This window comes from Panthera tigris, chromosome C1 (genome assembly GCF_018350195.1).
Source record: "Panthera tigris isolate Pti1 chromosome C1, P.tigris_Pti1_mat1.1, whole genome shotgun sequence".
NCBI lineage: Eukaryota > Metazoa > Chordata > Mammalia > Carnivora > Felidae > Panthera > Panthera tigris.
The window spans coordinates 40,530,185-40,540,011 of record NC_056667.1 but is presented as its reverse complement, the minus strand read 5'-3'; the positions used below and the strand labels follow the sequence as shown (position 1 = coordinate 40,540,011).

Here is a 9,827-nt window from a genome sequence, read left to right as displayed (position 1 = left end):
AGACATACATGGGTATAAGACATGCCCAGCAAACAGTTGCACAGATGAATTTAAGATAAATTTAGAATTCCTTAGGGTAGATTCCTAGCAGTAGAGTTGTTGTATCAAAGGTTATGTGCGTTTTTACTGAGTTGTGCTGGAGCTAGCTTCTGCTGGCTCATAAGAGTTGATTGTTAAATTTTCAAGAATTTTTTGAGCCAATTGTTAGAGATATCCATTTAAAAAATTAAATTACATAACCTTAAAATTAAATACATTATTTTTAAAAAGAAGGAAAATGGGGGGAGGGGGAGGTTGGTCAGAGGAGGTCTAGTGGAGAGCTAGGATATTCACCACTGCCCAGCAATAATGGGCATAAATGAGGCACTCCTGTCTTTCCCAGGCAGAATGGTATCATTTGAAGCACTAGTGGGGAGTCAGAAATTCCATTCCTGCACAGCAGTAATGAATAGCCCCCACCTTGCATGTAAACAGAGTCCAAACTGGAAATCTGGACTTGTACCCTGACTTCTACCCCAACTTGTCAGTGATGAGGTGGTGGGCATTTCCTTTCCCCTGCCATATAAATGTCAGGGAAAGCTAGCTAAAACAGGAGATTTAAATCATATCCATAGTCTTACAACACAAAACCCCCAAATATCAAAATTTCAATAAAAAATCATACACCCCACCTGGAACCAGGAAAATTTCAAACTAAATTACAACCTGAGATGATAGAGATATTAGATCTATCCAACAAAGTTTAAAGTAGCCATCATAAAAAAAATACTTTGAGCAAATGTAAAATGAGCAAATGTAAAACCATGTTTGAATCATAGAAAAATAAAAATTCTTGGCAAAAAAATAGAAAATGTAAAGATGGACTAAATGAGAATTTTAGATATGAAAAATATAATAACCAAAATAAAAACTCAGTGGATGGGCTCAACAGCAGAACAGAGGGATCAGAGGAAAGAACTAATGAACTGCAAGATAGAACAATAGAAATTACTCTATCTGAACAACAAAGAGAAAATAGACCAAAAAGAAAAAAAAAAAAGAACAGAGCCTTAGGAATCTGTGGAATCATAACAAAAGATCTAATGTTTATGTCAGCAGAATCCAAGAAGAAGAGAAAGAGGGAGTGGTTAAAAAAGTACTTGAAGAAATAATGGCTGAAAACTTTCTAAACATGGGAAAAGACACATACCTACATATTCAATAATCTGAGTGAACCACAGAAAGGATAAACCCAAAGACATCTAAACCAAAACATAGAGTTAAACTTTTGGAAACTAAAGACAAATTAAAAATCTTGAAAACAGGGGGAGAGAAACAGTACCTTGCCTATCAGAGAAAAACAATTCAAATGACAATGGATTTCTCATTGAAAGTCAAGGGAGTCAGAAAGTAGTGACACACCACTTTTAAAATACTAAAAGAAACAAACTCTGAACCCAGAATTATATATCTGGTAAAAATACCCTTTAGGAATGAAGGGAAAATCAAGACATCCTCAGATACAGGAAAACGAAGAAGTTGCCACCAACTGTAAGAATGGTTAAAAGAGTTCTCTAAACAGAAAGGAAGGGACTAAAAAAAGCAAGCTTGGAGCATTAAAAAGGATGAAGAAATATGGTAAAGAAAAATAAAATTAATTAGCTTTTCTTCTTTTTTTGAGGTTTCTAAAACATGCTTGACAACTGAAGCAAAATGTTTAACAGTGACGTGGTTATACATGTATGTACAAGAAATATTTAAGACATTATAAAGGGGGGAGTGTAAAGGAAAACAAAGGACAATATGGTTTCTATACTCCCTTCAAACTAATAAATTGACATCAGTAGACTGTGATAATTTATGTATGTATGATGTAATACTTCGAACAATCCCTAAAAAAACTACACAAAGAGATGCATGATAAATAAATAAAAATGGAATTCTAAAAATATTCAAGCAATCCATAGGAAGGCAGGAAAGGAAAATACAAAGACAAAAAACAGGACAAACAGAAAATAAAAAATAAAACGACAACTTACACTCTAAAATATCAATAATTACCTTAAATGTAAATGGTCTAAATACAAATCAATAGACAGAAATGGTCACAGGCACCTGGGTGGCTCAGTCAGTTAAACGTCCATCTTCGGCTCAGGTCATGATCTCACAGTTTGTGAGTTTGAGCCCTATACCGGACTCTGTGCTAACAGCTCAGAGCCTGGAACTTGCCTGGGTCTCCCTTTCTCTCTGTGCCCCTCCCACGCTCGTGCTTTGTCTCTGTGTCTCTCAAAAATGAATAAACATTAAAATTTTTTTAAATAGATATAAATGGTCAGAGTGAATTAAAAACACAACCCAACTATTCTATAAGAAACTCACTTCAAATATAATGATATAGTCAGGTTGACAGTAAAAGAACAGGGGAAAAAGACATCATACAAACATCAATTAAAAGTAGTAAGTAGTAGGGTTCCCAGCCACTACAGTGGCCACAGTGACTTGCTCACACCAGTGCCACCTATAGTTTGCTGAGCTCCAGCCTAAGAGGGGTAAGTAAGGAGGTCTCTACACCATGACTCCTACAAAGCCAACTGCAAATCCACTAGTGGTAAAGTACCGAGGAAGCAACTGGATACAAAAGCTGCTCTCAAGAGTGGGCCCTCTACTGGAGAAGTGAAGAAACCTGTTACAGGCCTGGTACTGTGGCACTCTGTGAAATTAGCCATTATCAGAAGTCTACTGAACACTTCTGATAACCAAACGTCCTTTCCAGCGGTTAGTACAAGAAATTGCTCAGGACTTCAAAACAGATACGTGTTTCCAGAATGCAGCTATTGGTGCATTTCAGGAGGCAAGTGACGCCTATCTGGTGGGCCATTTTGAAGAAACCACCATTTGTACTATCCATGCCAAACAAGTAACAATCATACCACAATAAATCCAGCTAGCACATAGCATAAGTGGAGAACATGCTTAAGAATCCACTATGATAGAGAGGAAGAGCCAAGATGGCGGAACAGCATGGAAGTTTCTTGTGTGTCTCGAGACCATGAAATACAGCTGGACCAACACTGAAACCATCCTACACACCTACAACACTGATTGGAGGATTAACACAACAATCTGCACAACCTGAACCACAGAATTCAGCAGGTACGCGCCGCGGAGAGGTGAATTTGGGGAGCAAGAAGCCGTGAAAAGTAGGGAACCGCTTTTGAGGGTGGAGAGAGGATGGAGACGGAGGACAGGGGGAGCATACTGGAAAAGCACCCCTCCCCAAAAGGGGTGCTTTTCCAGTATGCTCCCCCACTCCCCAAAAGCAGCTGGCGAGAAAGTAGAAAACTGGAAACAGCCACAGGGACTAAACTAAAAAGGGAGAAAGGAGAAAGGAGAAAGGAGAGGGTTTAAATTCCATTAAGACTGTAAACAAAGAGAGCACAAAGGCTGCAACTCTGCAGCCCGATACCTGGTGGTGCTCTGGTGGGAAAGGCGAATCCTCAGGAACAGAGTGGGGTCCGGGAGGTTCTTGGGCCACATGGGGAAATGAGGTTCCACTGATGGAAGGACATTTGGTAGAGACTGTTGAAGCCACCTGGTCCCAGCAGACCCCAGAAGGCGGCCACATTCGCTGGTGCTGGGGCAAGTTCGTTGAGGGTGAAGCCTGGTGCCAGATGTGTGTTGTGATTTTCCATAATCCCTGAAACGCTGCTGCTACACTACCTCGTGAACTTTTTCTGGGGCGGGCTGGCACCTAGCCGTAGTCTCCGGACACCACCAGCAGCAGGGTCCAGAGGACATTCCTGGATGCAGCCGACATTCGGCCATTGCTCATTCGGCCATTGCTCGGTGAGACCCTCAGTGAGATCCGTTTGCAGAACAGATCAAAGCCGCAGTCCTTCGGAAGTAAGGGGCCAGGGAAAACAGCCACATCTGAGACAAAACTTGCGAGAGAGGTACTGCCTGGGGCCTGGTCACGGAGAGTGAAAAAGCAGGGAGTGGATGAGAGTCGAAGACGGGACGGGTGCGCGGTTGCTGATCCTGGAGAACAAACTGGGTACCTGGGTGATGCCATGTAAATGCTCCTGCGCATGCGCATATGCACCTACATGCACTGCAACAATCCACCCCAGTAGGCCAGCAGCACCATCTAGTGGAGAGCAGAGCTGTTACACTGAGCCCCGCCCAACTGGGCCAACTTTGCTCTTCAAGAACACAAGTCTCACCACCGGCTTAATTTATGGAGTATAAAGAGCTACATAGACTGACTTCTAGGGGAAAATGAAGCAATTTCAGTCCAACTTTAATCTGTTAGCAGGTTCATCTATACAAGTCTCTTTCTTGATTTTTCTTTTCTTTCTTTTTATCTTTTTCTCTTTTACAATTCTATTTTTCTTAAATTCAGAAAGAGAAAAAAATCATTTTTATTTTAAATTTTTACTAAAAATATTTTTCTTTAATTTTTATTACTATATTTTTTACTTTTGTGCAAATTTTTTCAAATTCTACTTTACTTCCATCATTTTATTTCAGTCTACTTCAGTGTATTCAACGTTTCAAATTTTCAAACAATTTCCTTTTTCTTTCTTTTTCTTTTACTCTTTTTTGTTTCTTTTCTTTTTCTTGAATGCAGAAAGATAAAAACTTCATTTTTACTTTCGATTTCTATTAAGAATATTTTAATTTAATTTTTATTACTATTTTTTATTTTTATATAAATTTTTTCAAATTCTATTTTACTTCCATCATTTTATTTTAGTCTACTACAGTGTATTTACTTTTTCAAATTTTTGAATGATTTCTTTTTTTTCCCACTTTTATCTTTTTCTCCTTTTCCTTTATTTTCTTTTTTCTTAATACAGAAAAAGAAAAAAATCATGTTCTTTTTAATTATTAAAAATATTTTTATTTAATTTTTTCTTACTATATTCTTTACTTTTGTGTATATTTTTTCAAATTCTATTTTACCCCCATCATCTCACACTAGTCTACTTCAGTGTATTCACTATTTCAAATTCTCAAACGATTTCCTTTTTTTTCCTCATGCCCTGCCCCCTTTATTTCTTCTCTAATCTTTCAAACCACTTTCAACACCCAGACCAAAATACACCTAGGATCTAGCATCATCTATTTGATTTGTGTGTGTGTGTGTGTTTAATTTTTAATTTTAATATTTTTTAATTTTAATTTTTTTAATTTCAATTTTTCTACTTCATTAATTCATTTTCTCCATTCAAAATGACAAAACGAAGGAATTCACCCCAAAAGAAAGAGCACAAAGAAATGACAGCCAGGGATTTAATCAACACAGATACAAGCAAGAGTCTGAACCAGAATTTAGAAGCATGATAATAAGAATACTAGCTGGAGTTGAAAATAGATTAGAATCCCTTTCTACAGAGATAAAAGAAGTAAAAACTAGTCAGAATGAAATAAAAAATGCTATAACTGAGCTGCAATCACAGATGGATGCAGCAGCGACAAGGATGGATGAGGCAGAACAGAGAATCAGTGATAGAGGACAAACTTATAGAGATAATGAAGCAGAAAAAAAGGGGGAGATTAAGGCAAAAGAGCATGACTTAAGAATTAGAGAAATCAGTGACTCATTAAAAAGGAACAACATCAGAATCATAGGGGTCCCAAGGGGGAAGAGAGAGAAATAGGGGTAGAAGGGTTATGTGAGCAAATCATAGCAGAAAACTTTCCTAACCTGGGGAAAGACAGAGACATCAAAATCCAGGAAGCACAGAGGACCGCCAGTAGATTCAACACAAACCGACCATCAACAAGGCATATCATAGTCAAATTCACAAACTACTCAGGCAAGGAGTGAATCATGAAAACAGCAAGGGAAAAAAAGTCCCTAACATACAAGGGAAGACAGACCAGGTTTGCAGCAGAACTATCCACAGACACTTGGCAGGCCAGAAAGGAGTGGTGGGATATATTCAATGTGCTGAATCAGAAAAATAAGCAGCCAAGAATTCTTTATCCAGCAAGGCTGTCACTCAAAATGGAAGGAGAGATTAAAAGTTTCCCAGACAAACCAAAATTAAAGGAGTTTGTGACCATTGAACCAGCCCTGCATGAAATTTTAAGGGGGACTCTCTGAGGGGAGAAAAGATGAAAATATATATATAAAATAAATGAATACTAAAAGAAACAAAGATTAGAAAGGACCAGAGAACACCACCAGAAACTCCAACTTGACAAGCATCATAATGGCCATCAATTCATATCTTTCAGTACTCACTCTAAATGTCAATGGACTCAATGCTCCAATCAAAAGACATAGGGTAACAGAATGGATAAGAAAACAAGATCCATCTATATGCTGTTTACAAGACACCCACTTTAGACCTAAAGACACCTTCATATTGAAGTAAGGGGATGGAGAACCACCTATCATGCTAATGGTCAACGAAAGAAAGCCGGAGTAGCCATACTTATATCAGACAATCTAGACGTTAAAATAAAGACTGTATCAGGACATGCAGAAGGGCATTATATCATAATCAAGGGGTCTATACCAAGAAGACCTAACAATTGTAAACATTTATGCGCCAATTGTGGCAGCACCCAAATATATAAATCAATTAATCACAAACATAAAGAAACTCATCGGGGGCGCCTGGGTGGCTCAGTCGTTTAGCGTCCGACTTTAGCTCAGGTCACGATCTCGCGGTCCGTGGATTCAAGCCCCACGTTGGGCTCTGGGCTGATGGCTCAGAACCTGGAGCCTGCTTCTGATTCTGTGTTGCCCTCTCTCTCTGCCCCTCCCCCGTTCATGCTCTGTCTCTCTCTGTCTCAAAAATAAATAAACGTTAAAAAAATTAAAAAAAAAAGAAACTTATCGATAGTAATACCATAATAGTAGGAGACTTCAACACCCCACTCACAGCAACGGACAGATCATCCAATCAAAACATCAACAAGGAAACAATGGCTTTGAACGACACACTGGACCAGATGGACTTAACAGATATATTCAGAACATTTCATCCTAAAGCAGCAGAATATACATTCTTCTCCAGTGCACATGGAACGTTCTCCGGAAGAGACCATATACTGGGACACAAATCAGCTCTCAGCAAGTACAAAAAGATCAAGATCATATCCTGCATATTTTCAGACCACAACACTATGAAACTCGAAATCAACCACAGGAAAAAATTGGAAAGGTAACAAATACTTGGAGAATGAAAAACATCCTACTAAAGAATGAATGGGCTAACCAAGCAGTTAAAGAGGACATTAAAAAGTATATGGAAGCTAATGAAAATGATAACACCACAACCCAAAACCTCTGGGACGCAGCAAATGCGGTCATAAGAGGAAAGTATATAGCAATCCAGGCCTTCCTAAAGAAGGAAGAAAGATCTCAGATACACAACCTAAACTGACGCCTTAAGGAGCTGGAAAAAGAACAGCAAATAAAACCCAAAACCAGCAGAAGACAGGAAATAATAAAGATGAGAGCAGAAATTAATGCTATCGAAACCAAAAACACAGTAGAACAGATCAATAAAACCAGAAGCTGGTTCTTTGAAAGAATTAACAAAATTGATAAACGACTAGTGAGTTTGATCAAAAAGAAAAAGGAAAGGACCCAAATAAATAAAATCAAGAATGAAAGAGGAGAGATCACAAACAACACAACAGAAATAAAAACAATAATAAGAGAATACTATGAACAATTATATGCCAATAAAATGGGTAATCTGAAAGAAATGGACAAACTCCTAGAAACATACACACTACAAAAACTGACAAAGGAAGAAATAGAAAATTTGAACAGACCAACAACCAGTAAGGAAAATGAATTAGTAATCAAAAATCTGCCAAAAAACAAGAGCCCAGGGCCAGATGGCTTTCCAGGGGAATTCTACCAAACATTTAAAGAAGAGTTAACACCTATTTTCTTGAACTGTTCCAAAAAATAGAAATGGAAGGAAAACTTCCAAACTCTTTCTATGAAGCCAGCATTACCTTGATTCCAAAACCGGACAGAGACCCCACTAAAAAGGAGAACTATAGACCAATTTCCCTGAATGAACGTGTATGCAAAAATCCTCAACAAGGTATTAGCCAACCAGATCCAACAATACATTTAAAAAATTATTCACATGACCAAGTGGGATTTATACCTGGGATGCAGGGCTGGTTCAATATCTGCAAAACAATTAACGTGATTCAGCACGTCAATAAAAGAAAGGACAAGAACCACATGACCCTCTCAATAGATGCAGAGAAAGCATTTGACAAAATACAGCATCTTTTCTTGATAAAAACCCTCAAGAAAGTAGGGATAGAAGGAGCATACCTCAAGATCATATAAGCCATATATGAATGAGCCAACGCTAATATCATCCACAATGGGGAAAAACTGAGAGCTTTCCCCCTAAGGTCAGGAAGAAGACAGCGATGTCCACTCTCACCACTGTTGTTCAACACAATATTTGAAGTCTTAGCCTCTGCAATCAGACAACACAAAGAAATAAACAGCATCCAAATCAGCCACGAGGAGGTCAAACTTTCACTTTTTGCAGATATGATACTCTATACGGAAGACCCAAAGATTCCACCAAAAAAACTGCTAGAACTGATCCATGAATTCTGCAAAGTTGCAGGATATAAAATTAATGCACAGAAATCGCTTGCATTCCTATATACCAACAATGAAGCAACAGAAAGAGAAATCAAGGAATCGATCCCACTTACAGTTGCACAAAAAACCATAAAATACCTAGGAATACATCTAACCAAAAAGGTGAAAAATCTATGCACTGAAAACTATAGAAGCTTATGAAAGAAATTGAAGAAGACACAAAAAATGGAAAAAGATTCCATGCTCCTGGATAGGAAGAACAAATATTGTTAAAATGTCTATACTACCCAAAGAAATCTACACATTCAATGCAATCCCTATCAAAGCAACACCAGCACTCTTCACAGAGCTAGAACAAATAATCCTAAACTTTGTATGGAACCAGAAAAGACCCCAAATAGCCAAAGCAATCTTGAAAAAGAAAACCAAAGCAGGAGGCATCACAATCCCAGACTTCAAACTATAGTACAAAGCTGTAATCATCAAGACAGTATGGTACTGGCACAAGAACAGACACTCAGATCAATGGAACAGAATAGAGAATCCAGATATGGACCCACAAACATATGGCCAAATAATCTTTGACAACGCAGGAAAGAATATCCAGTGGAATAAAGACAGTGTCTTCAGCAAGTAGTGCTGGGAAAACTGGACAGTGACATGCAGAAGAATGAACCTGGATCACTTTCTTACACCATACACAAAAATAAGCTCAAAATGGATGAAAGACCTCAATATAAGACAGGAAGCCATCAAAATCCTCAAGGAGTAAGCAGGTAAAAACCTCTTTGATCTTTCCCGCAGCAACTTCTTACTCAAGAAGTCTCCGGAGGCAAGGGAAACAAAAGTAAAAATGAACTATTGGGACCTCATCAAAATGAAAAGCTTCTGCACAGCAGAGGAAACAATCAGCAAAACTAAAAGGCAACTGACAGAATGGGAGAAGATATTTGCAAATGACATATCAGATAAAGGGTTAGTATCCAAAATCTATAAAGAACTTATTAAACTCAACACCCAAAAAACAAATAATCCAGTGAAGAAATGGGCAAAAGACATGAATAGACACTTCGCCAAGAAAGACATCCAGATGGCCAACCGACACATGAAAAAATGCTCAACATCACTCATCATCAGGGAAATACAAATCAAAACCACAATGAGATACCACCTTCACCTGTCAGAATGGCTAACATTAACAACTCAGGGAACAACAGATGTTGGCGAGGATGTGGAGAAA

At 38.2% G+C, this 9,827-nt stretch overlaps 1 pseudogene; it reads left to right on the top strand.

Annotated features, from left to right (window-relative positions):
- Window positions 1-1,472: 1,472 nt before the first annotated feature.
- On the top strand, window positions 1,473-2,956 carry LOC122240770 (annotated as a pseudogene).
- The last annotated feature ends 6,871 nt before the right edge of the window (window positions 2,957-9,827 follow it).